The 19744-nt window shown below is 35.8% G+C and overlaps 1 pseudogene; it reads right to left on the reverse strand.

The window, feature by feature from the left end:
* Positions 1-4751: 4751 nt before the first annotated feature.
* On the reverse strand, positions 4752-5191 carry LOC110543667 (transmembrane protein 263-like; annotated as a pseudogene).
* Between the last annotated feature and the right edge of the window lie 14553 nt (positions 5192-19744).

Genomic DNA, 19744 nt, shown 5'->3' on the forward strand with positions numbered 1-19744 from the left:
CTGAGGTTCCGTTATCTCTGATGACTCTAGTTTTATCAAGTTGACACAAAACCAGCCAGTACAGCTTGATAACAATAGGACTTATATTGATAATATTTTCATATTTGGAAATAGTAACAACAACAACAACAACAACAACAAACTATGGTAGCAGCTACTAATTCTTACATAGCTGTAAGCATCTAAAATAGTATAAAAGAAGGTGATAGACACAGAAGAAGCAGAGGTTTTATATTGCTGCGCCAAAATAATTGAAGAAAACTTAATTTTAAATATAGGTTTGGAACTTTAGAATGAGCCCCTAAATAACAGATTTACCACTAATATTTCCCATATTACCCCTTTACTCTGTATACAATCTAAATTGTCTATTCTGACACATATTTGGTTATTTAAAACAAATATATCACTCTAAAGAGAATTTTTGTTCATCTCTATAATTTATATTATTTCCTCATTTTTATATATGCCTATATCCTACTCCCATTTAGCTGTACCTCCAGTTATCCTTTTCAGGCAATTTTCAATTGAAGCATAAAGGAACTAGAAAGGGTTCCAAAGACAATGCATGGCAGGATTTTTTTTTCTTCCTAGGTATTTTATTTTAATTAAAACATAGTTGTGATAGCAACCTTCCGTTGTCAACACAACTACATTAGGAACTATCTATAAAACCCAAACGACTGGGCAGACCAGTGAAAGTTGTTTTTTTTTTTTTTTTTTTTTTTTTTTTTTTTTTTTTTCTTAGCTATGTCATTTAAAATGAGAAGACCCACTTTCAATCCAAATCTTTGAATTTTATTCGGATCTTTTGCAGTGCGAAGATAATCTGGGATCATACTCTCGGCTGGACTGGAGAGGGCATTGACATCAGACGTGGAATGCAGTTTTGAGTTTTCCCATCTGGTTATAGGTCATGTTTTAGTCCAGTAACTCCCCACTATGCTCCCTTTCCTACATTTTTGACTGATAATATATATTCTGTGCCACTGAATGTTTTAAGCCTGTGATCTGCTTTTTGTTTCGATTTTATAGTTAAGAAATTTCTATAAATCTCAGAAGAGACTTTGAACTTTAGATTTTAAACAATGTTGACACTGTAATAGATGGAGACTTTTGGAGTTGGACTAGATGCTTTTTTCTTTTCTTTTCTTTCCTTTCCTTTTCTTTTCTTTTCTTTTCTTTCCTTTTCTTTAATTTTGTCATGGCTACTAGCCTATGGGGACCAGAAACTAGAATATGGTGATTTCAGTAAGAATGTTCCCATAGGCTCATATACTTAATGCGTAGTTACCAAGGAGTGGCACCATTCAAAAGGATAATAAGGATTAGGATATGTAGTCATGTTGAATGAAGTGTGTCAATGGGGAGAGGGGAAGAAGACTTTTAGGGTTCAAAAGGCCACACCAAGCTGAAACTCTGTCTCTGAGCGTTTAGATCACATTGAGTTTTCAGCTTTTACTCTAGCATCATGCCTCCTCTTAACATACTCCCTGTCAAGATGATAATGGACTGTAAGAAAGCCTTCATTTAAGCATTTTCTTTTATAAAAATTGCTAAGTCATGGTGTCTTTTCACAGCAATGGAATAGTGACTAAGAGTTATATCATTTTCAACTCTTCTTTCTTCCTTCAACCCTTCCCTGTCCTCTCCCTCCAGTCTCTCCAAATCTTTCATTCTTAACTCTCTCCATAATTCATGGCTTTTAACATATATATAATATAATATATAATATATTTATATATACTTATATATGTATATATATACATTTATATATGTATATATATAAATATATATTTATATATGTATATATATATATTTCTAGGAGACACAATATCGCAGCATACTTCCAAGTCCTCAGATTCTGACAGTCTTCCTACTCTGTCTCCCATGATATTCTCAGAGCCTTAGGTGCAGGAACTGTGTTGTGGATGCATCTTTAGGTCTTGGTACCATATGATCAGTTGTTCTTGGTTTCTTAACCAGTTGTAGTTTTCTGTCATGTTCTCCATCAGCTATAAAGAGAAGCTTCTTCGGCAAGGGGTGAAAGTTACACCTATAAGACAAAGATGAGTGATGAGCCATAGGCATGGAGCTAAGCCAGCTGAAGAAGACTTGTGAATTAGAAATGCATTTTCTTCACACCTGGTTTCTAACCTTGCAGTGGTATTTTGATGCATGTGGTCACTACATTCTGAGGGAATTTCTAAAACTCTACGTTCAAATATAGTAAGAAGGAGGCTGCTAAGTTTTCAGACAGAATTGGCATTTTGTGGCATTTTATTATTAACATAAAGCTATAGGGTGTTGAAGAAAGATGATTATAAAAGTCATGTTATTCATATCCATGAACTGGGAGGAATCAGTGTCAACTTGACCATTTCTATTCAGTTTATAATATCTTTTAATACTTGTCTTTGATAATTGTTCTGACAAAAACAATGAGATGAATACAATTTCAATTGCAATCTTTCTATTGAAAATAAAAGATATTTTCAGTGTTCTGTCAACTCTGGCTATTTCTGCTCTTGTTGTAAACATTTCTTTGAGCATACAAAGATAAGACAGGATCAGAGAGTTCTCCCGAAGCATTCCTTTACACTGAAAAATAACCAGTTAAGAAGAGATAACTGAATGAAAAAGGCACATGTTGACTATTCCCTTCACTTTTACCTTCTCTGTTTACAGTCCGTGAGGTGCAAAAATGAAGTCTATGATTGAATTTTTGTCTTTCTTAAAAAAGAAAAGTAGTAAAATAGATTAGAAAAATGAAGATTATGGGTTTATAAAAAACAGTCATTGAAAAAGATAATGTGCATTGTGCCTTGCTACATTTAACTTTTGGATGATTAGCTTAAATTAGTTGAGAATAGAGTATAAGACTTAATTTATAGCTAATATACTAACAATATACTGTAAAAAATAGAGGAGTAAAAGAATCTTTGCAAATGTAGAACAATACAGTATTAGAGTTAATCTAGGAGAATTTTATTATATTTAAAGTCCTTAATTTTGAAAATGAAATCAGAAAATGAAAGTTGCAATTAGAACACAAGAGGACTGTAGAAGCAGTTTTTTGTTGTTGTTTTTGCAGATTATAGTTCCTTAGTATCAGATTCTTTCCCATCCCTTTAATTAAAAAAAACATTATTTAAGCAGGAATTTTCATCTGACATTTTGCTAAATACAATATTCATATCAACATTATTAGATCAGTCATTCCAGTGGGCCAAACAAATTTATCTTCTCTGTGACACACCCACTCAGAAAAGAAGTCGAAGAAGAAGAGATGCCTTCAGGTGTATACAGCAAGAGTTTCTTGAAGAGAACTAATCCTGTTTAACAGATCAGCTTGCTAGTCTACATGAATAAACTGAAAGAGACTGAATTGTATAGCTGTACACATCATCAAATGCAAGTTCATTTCCATTAGAACTAGGGCTAACTAGACACAACACACTTACCATCCATATAAAAAATATTCAACCCTGTACCTGAAACTTCCTGGAGGAATGGTATAGCTAGAGCTGCTTTAAAGGATTATAAGAGAACATATTTTAAAAGCATGGATACATTTCTCTGCAGCTGGAGCTCAATTGGTACAATACATGCCTACCATGCATGCATCCCTGGGATCCATCCCCACACATCATGTAAATGAGGCCTGGTATCCAATGCCTGTTATACCAGAACCTGGTTGTTGAAAGCAGGAGGATTAGAAGCTCAAGGTTACCCCCAGCTTTGTATCTAGTTCAAGACCAGCCTAAGCTATAGGAAACCCTCGTCTCAAAAAATAAAAAAATAAAAAATAAACAAAAACAAACAAACAAACAAAAAAAAACACTTTTTAAATTCAAAGCCAATGTATGGAGCCCATCTCATTCAAGAGTCAATCCTTATTTACATGTGGTTGCTTTTACTGTATTTTTAAAGGAATTACTACTGATAATTTAAGATATCCTAAAGACAGAATAAGCTTCAAATAATTATTAGAACTCAAACATTAATTTTTTTTACCTTCTCAATATGAAACTTCCCACACAGTTTTTGGTCTGCTAAGAAGTGTCCCATAGGCACTGGGGAGTGTGTTAATGACACAATGACTAAATTCTACGTGTCATGTTAACCACTCACAACAGCTAACAAGCACTATTTTACACACTGAATCCAGAAAAAACCTTTACCATAATACTCCTGAGATTCTTAAGGAGGAGAACTAGCTTTACAACCTTTAAAAGAATTCACTGATAATTATAAGAACTGCGTATATTCAAGGCATTAGAAAAGATGGTTTCTTGTGTAAGGCATCAGTGATTAAACAAATAGAATGCTTATCTAAAAAACAATTAACAATATCATAAAAACATTTATTTTCTAAACCTTTGAGTTCCTGATACTTTTCTGCCTTTTGTCCTAAACCACTGTATTTATAAAACACGAAGACACCTAGAACCATTAGGCACATCAAATGCACAGTTGATGAAGCTCAAGAGGCCCTTTGTAAGGGCCGTATGAGTTAAGCAACACACTGCACACATGGAACTGTAAAATCATCTACAAATTGGAACTTTCACATTTTTAGTCAAACTCAGACTTAGAACAAATATTTAAACATACCATATCTTGAGTTACAGCTGAAAGAGTGCAACATTTTATCAGATGAAAAGCTTAACTTAAGGATGAGAAGCCTTCAGACACTGTGATAGTATTGGTCTCCTCTTTCTTTAGATGCAGCCAGCCACCAATAACTTTCAACACAGAAGTTTAATGTTGACTTGGTTGTAGTCTGTAATTGAGCAGTTCAATGCCACTGGCATCATGTGGAAAGCAAGTGTACCTGTCTCTTGATCAGACTTGTCTTGCTTCTTTCCTGAGAAGTCCACTTTGTTTACAGCAGAAGACTCAGCAACTGTCACACTTCCAGCCACAGTAGACACGCCTTCTTTCACCAGACCTATTCCCATGGAAGGGACAGTTGTAACAGTTGTTTTGGTCACTGCCAGACTCTTTCCACCAGTCCAAGCCACACTACCCATGGTAGCACCAACACCTCCCTTTGTAACACTGAAGATACCTCCAGTTACATGAGACAACATTACTGGATGCTGCTGCAGGTGATCTTTCATTAAACCTTCTGTGGTTCATCACTAAAGTAGGATGAGATTTCTTGATTTTTATCTACCTGATTCATGGTCACTGTGGGGTCGGGTATGGAGGCTAGACGGAGCAGATGCACAGAGAGGGACATCAGAGGCTGAGATACCTCCCAGAGGAGTCTGTGAGATTGAGATGATCTCCTCAGGCTCAGGAGTAGGAAGACTCTTGGTCCTAGTTGTCTTGGAGGCCCCTGGCTGCAGATGTGGCACCTGGCTGCAGACAAGGCACCTGATGAGACCTGCCTCCTCTGCAGCCTCAAGAGTTCTTGCCCAGAAGCTGAATCTTACAAACAATAAAGAAGAGGCTGCAGTGGGCTCCTGAAGTCAGTCATTTGTCTCCCTTTTGGTGTAGCATGTTTTGTTAGAGTTCTTCCCACTTCTGCTCTTTATAATAAGTCAAGAATGTGGCTTTGGAAATTATATTAACATAAAAATGACAATGTTTGTAAATTCTTTGCTTTTTTTGTTGTGCTTGGATAAAGATACACTTAGTGACCTGCTCATTTACCTCCCAACCCCCAAGGGAGGAATAGTCTTGCTATGACACAGAGGAGGATATTGCAGCCAGTCCTAAGATACCTGATAAGTAGGGTCAGATGGAAGGGGAGGAGGACCTCCTTAGCAGTGGACTTGGAAAGGGACAGGGAGGAGTTGAGGGAGGGAGGGTGAGACTGGAAGGGAATGATGGAGGGGGCTACGACTGGGATACAAAATAAATAACCTGTGATTCATAGTAAAAAAAATACCAAGGACCATCCATGGATATAACCTAGAACTTCTGCTTGGATGTGGTCCGTGGTAGCTCAGTAACCAAGTAGTTTTCCAAAGTAAGGGGAACAAGGACTATTTCTAACAGGATCTCAAGGGCAGGCTCTTTGACCTCCCCCCCTCCAGGGGAGGAGCAGTCCTGTTAGGCCACAGAGGAGGACTTTGCAGCCAGCCTTGAAGATACCTGATAAAACAGGGTCAAATGAAAGGGGAGGAGGCCTTCCCCTATCAGTGGACGTGGAAAGGGGCAGGGAAGAGACCAGGGAGGGAATGTGGGGTTGGGGAGGGAATGAGGGAGAGGGATACAGCTGGGACACAGAGTTAACAAAATGTAACTAAAAATAAAAATTAAATTAAAAATAAAATAAAATAAAACCAAAAAATAAAAATAAAAAGGAAATTGCGTTTTTAAGAACAATACATTTTGACTATCGCTGCTTCTATAAAGAGCCTTATGATAAAAACATGAAAACTTAAATGCCATAGTTAGCATAAATAGTGACTGTAAAAAGTAACAAATATGGTTATTGGCTGATACCACTCTCCATTTAATAGTTTCTAAGGGACAAAATTGAGCTCAGTTTATAGTTGCTAGAAGAAAAGGAGATTCACACTCAGGGAATGGAGTCAGCCATAGTTAGAGTAAAAAAATGCATTATTTTCTTTTCATTTAATTTTGATCATTATCTCATAGAATAAATTGCATAGAATTGCCAGTTTCATAAAAAGAAGAAGAAGAGGAGGAGGAGGAGGAGGAGGAGGAGGAGGAGGAGGAGGAGGAGGCTAGGATAGATTACTTAAGACATTTTAAACTCAACAAAATTATTTAAGTATGGATTGTTAAAAAGCCAAACTGAGATTCAATAAATCTCAAAGAAAAATATTTTAAGAGATGTTAGATAATTTTGTACGATAAAGGATATTGATCTAAGTTCTTTTAGATACAAATTAAATCATTTAATTTTTCAACAAGTAGAAGCTGAATTTATAGTTGGTTGGTGCCAGTCCTTGTTTTGAAGAGCTGTTGAGGGAAGATAATAGTCGTGGCATAATACAGAAGTCTAAGCAGAGAGAGAATTGTTTCCTTCCGCTTAAAGATATTAACCTTCCCTAAGAATTAATCACATCTTTTGTGCTTCTCAGGACAGGCATATACCCCATCACAATTTGTTAAACTAAGTTGTTGTGGATTATTTGTGATTTTTTTTGTGTGCTTTGTTGTTTTTATTTGTTTTTCTTCAAGATTTCACACCTCTTTGCAGTTTGACTGAGCTTATACTGTCTTGTGACTTAATTGGGTGAATAAATATGAAGCAGATAGAGGGGCTTTGAGGCCATCACTCTCACCTTTCACTGCCACCATGACCAGATGGTGAAGGCTAGCCTAATAACGTCACATAGACCAGGGATTCCCAGCATTTTATTCATAACGTAGCTTAGCAGCTCTGAGAATACATCCAGCTACTTTGTCACGCAACACACATAAGCCATTTTCCTTGAGGCTAGCTTAAACAGTTGATCCATAAAATTACCAGCAGATAGGTCATTATCTTCTCATAGTCATTTGATTTTGCTTTGCTAAATATTAGGAGATTTTTTTACAGTCCCTAGCAAAATTAAAATACAACATTAACTAGACCCTAGATATTTTAATATCAAATGATCTTGTCATTTCAATGGTGGTGCCATCCATTAAATGCAATTATAATCATGTATTTAAAGCATGTTGACTCAGCTGCATGTCCCAGAAGCTATGGTGAATGATCTAAATCCAAGTCACTTATCCAGTACCTCCGTGCCTATTTTCCTCAAAGTAGACACACACATGTCACTTATCAAGTACCTCAATGGTTTATTTTCCTCAAAGTAGATACACACATGTCACTGAGTTGATTGTATTGCTTCAACTGGATATTTATCTCATTAAGAAATATCCAACATTATGCTTGAAAAGTTAAAATATGTTAAATTTTCAGAAATGGTTAAGGTAATATAATTCTTTTTACTTTGGTTATTCAGAAATGTGGCAGCTGATTCTTAACATTTCTTAATTATACAGAAGGAAGGGAAAACAAATTATAAAAATGTAGAAAAAAACTATAAAATATGAATCAAAAGTTTTCAGATAAATATATTTAATATTTTTAAATATTACTATTCAAATATCATAACTAAATGAAATATCAAATGAATTTGCATTTTAAATGAAAAATAGAACTCTTATTTTGTGATTCCAAGTTAATTTTAAAATTATTTTTTTACATCACGATGTAAGCCAGAGTCATAGAAGTATGGAAATTATTTCAACAAAACATCAGACTATATTAATGACAATGTATTATTCTATGAACAACCCATTGTGTTGAATTTAATATACAATTTCTAATTGTATACTAATTGTATTTCTAAATTGTACCATAATTTCTTTACATGTATTTAGCTTACAACAATAATTTCTGAAAACACTGACCATTATGGTAAGTGTGGCATTTTGAAGTAACAATCACAGATATAGCTTTGAAATGTTGCATTGATGAGGTAACAGAATATATAATCTTGCTCTATTAACAATGAGAACTAAAGGTAAAAAATTATCTAACATTCTAGTTCAAGTAATATTTTCTGTGTAACTTCAACATACCAAGTATTTCCAAAACTGATTTCACATGTGCCACAAGACCTTGATTTTTTAATAATGTCCTCAATGTATTGTCAGTCTAAAAGATACGTATAGATGTTCCACGTGAAATTTCAGATTAATTATAATCCCAAGGAACTTTTCCAGGTTGCCGCCAATGAGGAGAGCTTGCTACAGGCATGACACAGAACCTTACTATCTCTTGAATGTGCACTTCACTTAGAAGATAATTGTGATTATATCATTAGAAACTCCGCACTCCAAATTTTATGAACACCTTATATATGTGAGAGATGGCCTATGTGTCTGCTTCTTTCATCTTTGGGGAATGTAGCTGATCCTACATGCAGTCTATTCCTAAGCATTATCATCTCATCCATCAGACAATCCAATTTGGTTCCCCTTCCCAAGTGAAAAAAACAAGTCAGTTCCCTCCTGCAAGTGAGCAAGCTTCTAGAACACTCACTAACCACAGGATTACTAATTTGTTCATTATTTCTTCAGGGAGGTAAGTTATGCTCCTTTGGCTTGAAAGAGTTAATGATTCTGCTAATTGCCTAATTTACTCCAGGGAAACATTCTTATCTAGAATAAGCTCACTGAATACAAAATAATAGACACCAGATGTCTTGACTCCTCACTAAAAACTCTAAGGAATCTGAAGAGCAATTTCTTCTATATAAACTAGGTTAGTTTAGGAAAACTGCAGTAATCCAACTAGGAGAATATGTAGTCATACAATATAATTACTGTTGCATCCTGGGGCTTTCTGAAACAGAAGAGCCCTAAAGTCTGAAACAGAGCCCGTTTTATTTGAAATTTAGTAAATAGAAGAAATATTTTGAATATGAATTTTAAATTTTCTTGACCTAATAAGAATATTGAGTAATAGGCTGTAATTTTTATGAGCAAGCCAGGACATTCTAATATAGGTCAATAACTAATATAAAAAAATTATCATGGATGAGTCGAGAACCCAATACCATGTGCTGGTTGGTCATTTGTCAACTTGACACAAGATAATGTCAGTGGAAGGGTAAATGTCAGTTGAGAAACCTCTCCAACTGATTTGCCTGAAGACAAGACTATGGGTCATTTTTTATTAGTTGCAGTTACAGTTAGGATAAGGGGTTAGGGCTTGTGGGAGGAACAATCCACTTTAAGTGGTGCCAGGGCAGGTGGTAATGGGTTGTATACGCAAAGTGGTTAAGTAAGCCCAAAATAGCAAAATGGTATACAGTGCGCCTCCATGGCCATTGCTTCAGTTCCTGCCTCCAGGTTCCTGCTTTGAATTCCTGACACGACTTCCCTGTGTATCAGACTACAATTACATGCTGAAATAGATCATTTCTTCCTCTATTTTTTGTTTTGTTTTGTGATGTTGGTTGTCATAGCATCACTTTGACAAACCTGGCCATGTTATGAAAAAGATAGTGAAATTTTTTTAAACTTTCAGCTGTAAATGCTAGTGAGTATTCAAAGCCTAATTGGCTGTTTTGTGCTGAAAGAAATGTAAATGATGGAGGCCTGGCTTGTGATGTTTCAGAGAGAAATTAGAAAATCCCTCAAAGACTCTATCTTGGCCATTTTAGTGATTTTTATGCTATTTTTTAAATTTTAATATTATTTTACACCCCAGCTGCATTTTCCCTTCACCTCCTCCCAGTACCTCCTCTTCCCCTTTCTCATTTCTCCCCAATCCCCATTTTAATCTCCATTTCTCTTCAGAAAACAGCCTGCCTTTATGGATATCAGCCAGCCATGACATATTAAGTTGCAGTAAAACTAGGCATCTTCTTTCCTATTAAGGCTAGACAAGGCAACTCAGTAGGAGAAATGGGTCCCAAAGGCAGGAAACAGAATCAGAGATAGCTCTTGTTCCCACTGTTAGGAGTCCCACAAGATCAAGCTACTATTGTGGAGAACCTTAGTTGAGTTTTTTTTTTTTTTTTTTGCAGAATCTAGATGAGGCTCCCTGGTTGTAAGTTCAGTTTCTGTGAGCCCCTATGAACTTAGGTTTATTGTTTCTGTGGGTTTTCTTGTGGGGTCCTTGACCCCTCTGGCTTTTATAATCCATCTCCATCCTCTTCCCCAGATTTCCCAAGCTCTGTCTAATGTTTGACTGTGGGTCTCTGTATCTGTTTTCATCAGTTCCTGGTGAAAACTCTCTGATGACAATTGGGCTAGACATAAATCTATGAATATAATAGAATATCAGTAAGAATTATTTCATTGACTAATGAATTAAATAATTTATTAATTTTTCATTTGTGTTTGTTTCTATAGTGGGTCTCTAGGATATGTAGGTTTACCAGGCAGTATCAGGGCTGGGCTCCCTCTCATGGTATGGGTCTCAAGTGGGACCACTCATTGGTTGGTCATTCCCATAATTTCTGCATCACCTTTAATTCAGAACATTTTATATGCAGGATGAATTATAGATTGAAGGTTTTGTGGCTGGTTTGGTGTAGACAGAATGTTTTGTGCATTGAATGGATGTAGCACCTGTCAATAATAAATCTGATAGCCTATAGCTTAGACATGAAATAAGAGATAGTACTTTGGTAGTCAGAGAGGATTCTGCTGGTAAATGTGAAAAGAACAGATGCATAGTACCTGAGCCCAGGTAACCAGTCATATGTCAGTAAAATTAGTAAAATCAGTTAGTTTAAATTATGACCTAGTCAGGGAAGAGCCTAGATATATGGCAAAGGTATTTGTAAAATAATAATTGAGTCTCATGAGTCATTATTCCAGGAACTTGTGGAAGGGAAGAAAAACCTTCTGCAGATTGGTGTCCCAAATCCCTCCATTTGAAGTTTTGTCTGGTTACAAGTAAAGAACAGTTTAGGCTCCGTGTATCCCTTGGCTAGCCATTTTAGCTAGAGTTGCTCTCATGTATTCCTGGAAGTTACCACTGCCTTAATTTTCTAGCTCATCCCAGAAATAGTACCAATTTCAGTTGTTTCTTCCTGTTCCCTCTTCCTGAATCCTTCCCACACTTGATCCCTCCTGTTCTCACCCTCTGTCAAATCTAGGCCCCTATTCCAATTCAACTGTGATGTCTAGTCTATTTCTCTTCTCCATGGATTCCTGGGTAACCCTCTAGAGCCCACTCATGTTACTTAGCTTTTTTGGGTCTGTGGATTGTAGCTTGGTATTCCTTTAAAGCAATCCCACTAAAATCAGGCACAAGGCAGTCCACTGTCTCCATATCTATTCAATATTGTGCTTGATTTTAGCTACAACAATAAAACAACTAAAGTATATCAAGGAGATAGAGACTGAAAAGAAAAAAGTCAAAAGTATTAATGTTTGCAGATGTATATATAAACAACCCCCAAAATTCTACCAGGAAACTCCTAAAGCTGATAAACACCTTCAGCAAAGTGCCTGGATACAAAATTACCTAAAAAAAAAATATAGTAGCCTTCCTATATATAAGCGATAAATGAGCTGAGAAAGAAGTCAGGGAAAGAACACCCATCACAATAGCCACAAATAATATAAAACTGTGTCCAAGCAAGTAAAAGACCTATATGGCAAGAACATCAAGTCTCTAAAGAAAGAAACTGAAGAAGATATCAAAAAATGGAAAGCTTTTCCATGTTCATGGATCAGGAGTTTAACATAGTAAAAATGGTTATCCTAGTAAGAGAAAGAAAGCAATCTACAGATTCAAGGCAATTACCATTAGAATTCCAACACAGTTCTTTACAGACCTTGAAAGAACAATCTACAGCTTCATGTCAGGAAAAAAAAAAAAAAAAAAAAACAGGATGCTAAAACAATTCTGTACAATAAAAATTTCTGTGTAAATGTACCACAATTTCTGTATCCATTCCTCTGTTGAGGGACATCTGGTTTGTTTAGAGGTTCTGGCTATTATGAATAAAGCTGTTAAGAACATGGTTGAATAAATGTTCTTGTTGTGTACTTGAACATCTTTTGGATATATGCCTAGGAGTGGTATAGCTGGGTCTTGAGGAAGAACTATTTCTAATTGTCTGAGAAAGCACCAAACTGATTTCCAAAGTGGTTGTCCAAGTTTAGATTTCCACCAGTAATGGAGGAGGGTTTCACTTCTCCACAACCAGCATGTGTTGTCACTTGAGTTTTTGATCTTAGCCATTCTGATGTGTTTAAGGTGAAATCTCAGGGTTATTTTGATTTGCATCTCGATGATGGCTAAGGATGTTGAGCATTTAAGTTTTTCTCTGCCATTTTATATTCCTCTATTGAGAATTCTCTGTTTAGCTCTGTACCCCATTTTTAAATTGGATTACTTGATTTGTTGCTTTTTAACTTCTTTAGTTCTTTACCTATACTGGATATTAGCCCTCTGTCTGATATAAGGTTGGTGAAGAATCTTTCCCAGTTTGTAGGCTGTTGTTCTGTTCTGGCAACAGTGTCTTTTGCTTTACAGAAATTTTAAGTTTCATGAGGTCCCATTTACTGATTGTTGATCTTAGAGCCTGTGCTGTTGGTGTTCTGTTCAGGAAGTTGTCTCCTGTGCCAATAAGTTCTAGGCTCTCCCCCACTTTTTCTTCTAACAGATTTAGTATGTCTGGTTTTATGTTAAGATCTTTGATCCATCTGGACTTTAATTAAAAACAATGAAATATTGAAGTTTGCAGGCAAATGGTGGGATCTAGAAAAGATCATCCTGAGTGAGGTATCCCAGAAGCATAAAGACACACACAGTATATACTCACTTATAAGTGGATGCTAGACCTAAAAGATAGGACAAAGATACTAAAATCTGTATACCTAAAGAAGCTAAACAAGAAGGAGGACCCAGGGTAATATGATCAACCCTCACTTAGAAAGACAAATGGGATGGACATTGGAAGTAAGAGAAAACAAGAAACAGGACAGGAGCTACCATGGAGGGACTCTGAAAGACTCTAGAAGTGTATCATATCAGATTAAGACTCATAACCAAACCTTGGGCAGAGTGCAGGGAATCATATGAAAGAAGGGGAAGTTAGTATGACATGGAAAGGACAGGAGCTCCACAAGAACCAAATATATCAGGGCACAGGGGTCTTTTATGAGACTGCTTCTCCAACCAAGGACCATGTATGGATATAACCTAGAACCCCTGCTCGGATGTAGCTCATGGTAGCTCAGTATCCAAGTGGGTACACTAGTAAGGGGAACAGGGACTGTTTCTGACATGAACTCAGTGGATGGCTCTTTGACCTTCCCCTCTCCCCTCCCCAAGGGAGGAGCAGCCTTGCTAGGCCACAGAGGATGACATTGCAGCCAGTCCTGATAGGACCTGGTAGGCTTAGGGTCAGATGGAAGAGGAAGAGGACCTCCCCTATCAGTGGACTTAGACAGAGGCAGGGAGGAGATGGGGGAGTAAGATTGGGAGGGATCTAGGAAGGGGTCTACAGCTGATACAAATTAAATAAACTGTAATTAATATAAAATAAATAAATAAAATATATTATAAAACATTTCTGGAGGTGTCACCATCCCTGATATTGTACTGCATCCATGACCAATCATAAAAATAAATATAAAATTTTTAAAAACCAATATGGTATTGGTATAAAAACAGTCAGGTTGATAAATGCAATCGAACTGCAGACCCAGAAGTAAATACACACACCTTTGGGCACCTGACCTTTTTTTAAATTTTAGTTAATAACAGTTTATTTACTTTGTAACCCAGCTATAGCTCCCTCCCTTATCCCTCCCAATTCCACCCTCCCTGCCTCATCTTCTTCCTGCCCCTCTCTAAGTCCACTGATAGGGTAGGTCCTTATACCCTTCCATCTGACCCTAGTTTATCAGGTCTCATCAGGACTGGCTGCAATGTCCTCCTCTGTAGCCTAGCAAGGCTGCTCCTCCTTAAGGGGGAGGTGATCAAATAGCCAGCCACTGAGTTTATGTCAGAGACAGTCCCTGTCCCCCTTACTAGGGAAACTCCCTTGAAGACTGAGCTGCCATGGGCTATGTCTGAGCAGGGATTCTAGGTTATATGCATGCATGTTCCTTGTTTGGAGAATAAGTCTCAGAAAAGACCTCTGCAGGCACCTGATTTTTAAAATGCCAGAAATATACAATAGAAAAAACAAAGCATTTTCATCAAATGGTGCTGTTATAACTAGATGTCTTCGTGCAGAACAATGCAGATAGATCCCATATCTAATCTATCACATAAAACTTATGTCCAAGTGGATCGAAGACCTCAATATAAAATGAGATACACTGAATCTGATAGAAGACAAAGGGGAGAATAGTTTTAAACAAATTGGCACAAGAGACAAATTCCTGAACAAAACACCAATTACTCAGGCACTAAGATCAACAATTAATAAATAGGACTTCATGAAACTGAAAGCTTCTGTAAGAAAAATGACACTATCAAAAGGACAAAATTAGAAAAAAAAAATTTTCACCAATCCCACATCTGACAGAGAGCTGATATTGAAAATATATGAAGATCTCAAAACACTAGACATCAACAAACCAAATAATTTAATTAAAAAATGGGATACAGACTTAAACAGAGAATTCTCAACAGATGAATCTCAAATAGCTAAGAATAAATTAACGAAGTGTTCAACATCCTTAGCCATCAGGGAAATGCAAATCAGATTCCATCTTACACCTGTCAAAATGGCTAAGATCAAAGACACAGTGACAGCTCATGCTGGCAAGGGTTTTGAGGGATATTTTGAAAGAACATGTAGTTTTTGATCAATAGGATTGAAGAATGTCCTGTCATTAGTGAGAGACCAAAGTACTGGAATGAAATTTTTTCTTTACTGGGACAATTGGTGCATGTTAGCTGGGCTGAAAAATCATCTATGATTGAGAGAAAAATCACTGAGGTGAACTCTTTAAGGAAGAGTCTCCTCAGGGTTAAGACATGGTAACTATTGTCCAGAGGGTGCTCATGCTGAATTTCAAGTTGGCAACTGAATTAGGTAATGTGTCAGAGACTCCCACATGGTACTGGCTTTGTTAGAATGAAATCTGCAGAAATGAAAGATTTACGAAGAGAAGCTAAGGCTTGCCATTGTCAGGGGCCATTATCAGTTGCAGTGGAAAGCTTAGGATTGAAGGAGTCATGAAAAAGAAGTTAAGATTTGGTGCCATGTGACAGGTTTGGAGTCCATGAAGAGAGGCTAGCAGCCTCTTGTGAAAGTTCAGCCTTAGTTATGTGACAACCAGCTTTATTGGAGGTATCCAGACTGCAGAATTTCTGCTAAGGATAGTGACAGGTGTGGAGTAAGCTGGCCTAATTCTATAAGCTATGTATGTGCTATGGATTACAGAGCTTGGGTAGAAATAAGGCTACCCAAGAATTTTGGTTTTCTAATTTTATCAGAAAAACAGGAGCTGGAGTTCAAGATTGATCATGGAAGGGGTCCATCCTAGTGACTTCCAAAAATAAATTATATTCTATAATAAAGCAAAATTAAATTTAGAGAATAGGTATTAATGGAAAATACCAATAGTACCATCAAAATATCAGTTTGTCACTAGTGTTTTGAAAGCTTGATGCTGCAAACCTTTAAGTATAAACTACAAAATATTAATTAGAAATTTATCTGTTCATGGTTTGAAGACAAAATTGTAACTTCTTCAGGATGATAGCTACAAATTTAGTTATATCTCAAATACAAAACACAAGTCATTTTGTTTACTATTATTTCTTATTATTATTTGTTTATATGAATATTGACCATCTGATTCAGAAATTTACACTGTAAATAAGCTATAGTAACTAAGCATGATGGTGTATGCATGTTAGCTCAGTACTGGCAGACTGAGACTGGGAATGAGATACAGACCTACCCTAAACTAAGATTAAAGAACCACAAAAACAAGATATCAATTATCTTGAATGAACACACCCAAGTGAGAAAATCTAAGAGCCAGGAAACACAGGAAAATTTCTTAACCCTATCATGGGTGGAAACATACAAAATTAAAATTAAAATACTCATTATGTAGATACAATTTTAAAAAAGTCATATACCATTATATTTTATCTATAAAATAAATCTCATTTGCCCTGGTGATAAGAATATTCCTTTCAAAAATGCAGAAATCACTTTGAAAATATCTATTAAATTTAATAGTACTCATTAATATCTGTACCCCGGTGTTTCAATACTTAGCATATAAATCACAGTTGCTGTGTACTATTATCATAGTAAATAAATAACAACTAAATAATCTTCCAACAGAATAAATAATTAAATTGAGATATATTGTCATCTTGGATGTAAAATATTCAAATGAATTAAAGTAGCCATAAGAGGTGATAGATGGAAGTCATGAATATTACAAAGAAGAAAATCATGGATGAATTTAACATATAAACATGTAATTAAGAACAAAAAATATATTAGTTACATACACCCAGAAAGATAAAAATGTTGAAGTTGTTTAAAAGTTTCTCAGCCATTTAAGACTCCTCTTTTAGAATTCTCTGTTTAGATCTGTAACACATTTTTAAGTAGGGTTATTGTTTTCTGGATATCTGATTTCTTTTAGCTATTTTCTGTAGTTTGGATATAATTCCTCTATTAGATGTGCAGTGAGGAAAATCTTTTCCCATGCTGTAGACTGTCCTAAAGATAGTGTCCTTTGCCATGCAGAGTTCTCAGTTTCATGCAGTCCCATTCAGCCCCATTTGTAGTTTGTTGATCCTACTGCCTGTACTAACGGTGTTCTATTCAAGTCTTTTCCTGTGCCAATGAGTGCAAGGCTATTACCCACTTTTTCTTCAGTGTATCAAGTTTTATGTTGCTGCTTCATTTTTGTTGAGTTTTGATAAGGTGGAAAGTGTGTATCTATTTATGTTCTTCCTCATACAGACACTCAGTTTGACTAGTACCATTTGTTGAAAATGTTTTCTGTTTTCCAGGGTATTTAAGGCTTCTTTATCATAAATTATGTACTCATATGTGTGTGGATTTTTTTATCTGTCTTAAATTCAATTCCATTGATCAACATTTTTTTCTTTTTCTTTTCTTTTTTCTCTTTTTTTTTTGTGCCACTACTATGCTGTTTGTATTACTCTAGCTCCTAACCTCAAAAATATAAGAACCTTTAGAAGTTCTTTTATTATGCAGTGTTATTTAAGCTATTCTGTTTCTTTTTTTTTTTATGTTTCCATAGGAAGTTGAGAATTGTCCTTTCAAATCCTGTGAAGAACTGTGTTGGAATTTTGTTGATGATTACATTGGATCTGTAGATCACTTTTGGAAATATAGTCATTTTTGCTACATCAGTTCTATTGATTCATGATCTTGGAAGACATTTATGTCTTCTGATATCTTCTTCAATATTTTTCTTCCATGTCTCAAAGCTTTTTTTTGTCTTTTTTGTTTTAGATTTTGCATTTATTTTGATTGGGGTATCCATTTAATCTTCCTTGTCTTTAATGTCTGAGAGTCCCTCTTCCATCTCTTGGATTCTGTTTTTGAGCCTTGTCTCTGAGGTTCCTAAACAAGTGCCTAAATTTAGAATTTTCAGATTTTTCTTTTTCAATTTTCTTTATTTTTTTTTTATTTTAGCTCAGATTTTGAACTGTTTTTATTCTTTTTCTTCCACTGTTCATTCTTTTCCTGCACACTATTTGTGTGCATTTTCATAAATTTTTTAAAAAAGGATTCATTAATTAATTTTCTTTTTTAGGACCTCTTTAAATTTATAATGAGAAAAATGTGTTTGGTAATTTGTCACCTGATCTTGGGACTAAAAATAAGACTCTTAAGATGCATAGTACTGTATGGAAAGCATAACTCCATGCCATCTTTCTGCTTCTGTAGCCTCAGAAGGAGGCTTTCTGCTCTTCTTTCAAACAGGAATACCATAGTAACATAGCTACAACTGTTGTAAAAATAGTCTTATCCTGTCATTCTTACCAACAGTAACTACACCTGTGTCAACTGCAAGGGCCCAGCTTGTGATTTTTGCCTTCTGAAACAACTACTTTACAGACAGGGGCATTTCTTTAGCCCTCTAGTCATAAACATGCATGCCCCAGCAGGGTCTGTGTGGCTCAGTAAAAACTTCAATTTCATGAAGAATTTGTCCTGGTCTCTTCCTCCCTAGTGAGACCAAACTGACTACAACAATAAAGACAATTTTAAGGTCTTTTTCTTGTTCTTCAGCTTTTTTGTGATACTCAAGGTTTACTGTGGTTGTGTTGCTGGTCTTTAGTAGAGACATACTGTCCTGGCTGTTATTCTTTGTATTTTTATGCTATCAAGGTTTGGGATAATGGTAATCTAGGTGATAATATCTATTCTTGTTTTTGTTGGGTGGGCATTTTCTTCCAGGTGTAGACAATACGGATTTTGGGGAAACTCTGGCAATCTGTTGTAATCTTCTGGCTCCTTTTCATTCTCTGGCTCATTCTGTCTTTACCTGTGTCTAGCTTGTTCTCTCTTCAACTTGTATCTATAAAAATGTCCTGGTAAGAAACTCTCAGAAAAAAAAAATCCTTTTCTCTCCTTATGCTGCTACTCTTAAGTAGCCTCTCTTTCCGTTCTTGTTCTCATGAGAGTTAGACATATCCTATCTATGACTCATTCTATCAAACATTTATTTTTGTTTTTGTTTTTGTTTGTTTTTTTTAACTCATCACATTATTTGCCCCTCAATTTGACATCATTTTCAAACATGGCTGCTTCCTTCTATAAACTAACCTTATCTTGATTGTTTGGGTAGGTACTAAGGAATGAATATATTCCAGCCAAATCATACTATAATCCAGAGCATGTCTGTATTCCAGCAATCACATAGACTTAGAAGGTAATTGGATATGATCCCTTGCCAGAGTAGCCATGCTTCTGGATTAGAATTCTTCTACACAAATGAAACATATCCAAAACACAACTTGACTCAGATTGGACAAAGACCAAAACTGGCCACTTTGTTTTTGCTTGGTGTGTGTGTCCCATAATAAAATATTTTCATGATGAATAGGATAAGTCTAGTCCTATAAAAGAAGCAAGTCCTGAAATAGTAGAAGATATAGAGTATTTAAAATTTTTTAAACCTAAATAAAATCAACAAATCATCTGTATGAGTTGAGATTCACAAGCATATGTCACAGCTCCAAAGAATGAAAATATTACCTCCCTCTGTTTTTTCAGCAACCTTAACCTATTTAAGCAGTTACATTAAAGAATTAAGGAGTTAG

The sequence above is a fragment of the Meriones unguiculatus genome, chromosome 1, assembly GCF_030254825.1.
Source record: "Meriones unguiculatus strain TT.TT164.6M chromosome 1, Bangor_MerUng_6.1, whole genome shotgun sequence".
In the NCBI taxonomy this organism is placed as follows: Eukaryota; Metazoa; Chordata; class Mammalia; order Rodentia; family Muridae; genus Meriones; species Meriones unguiculatus.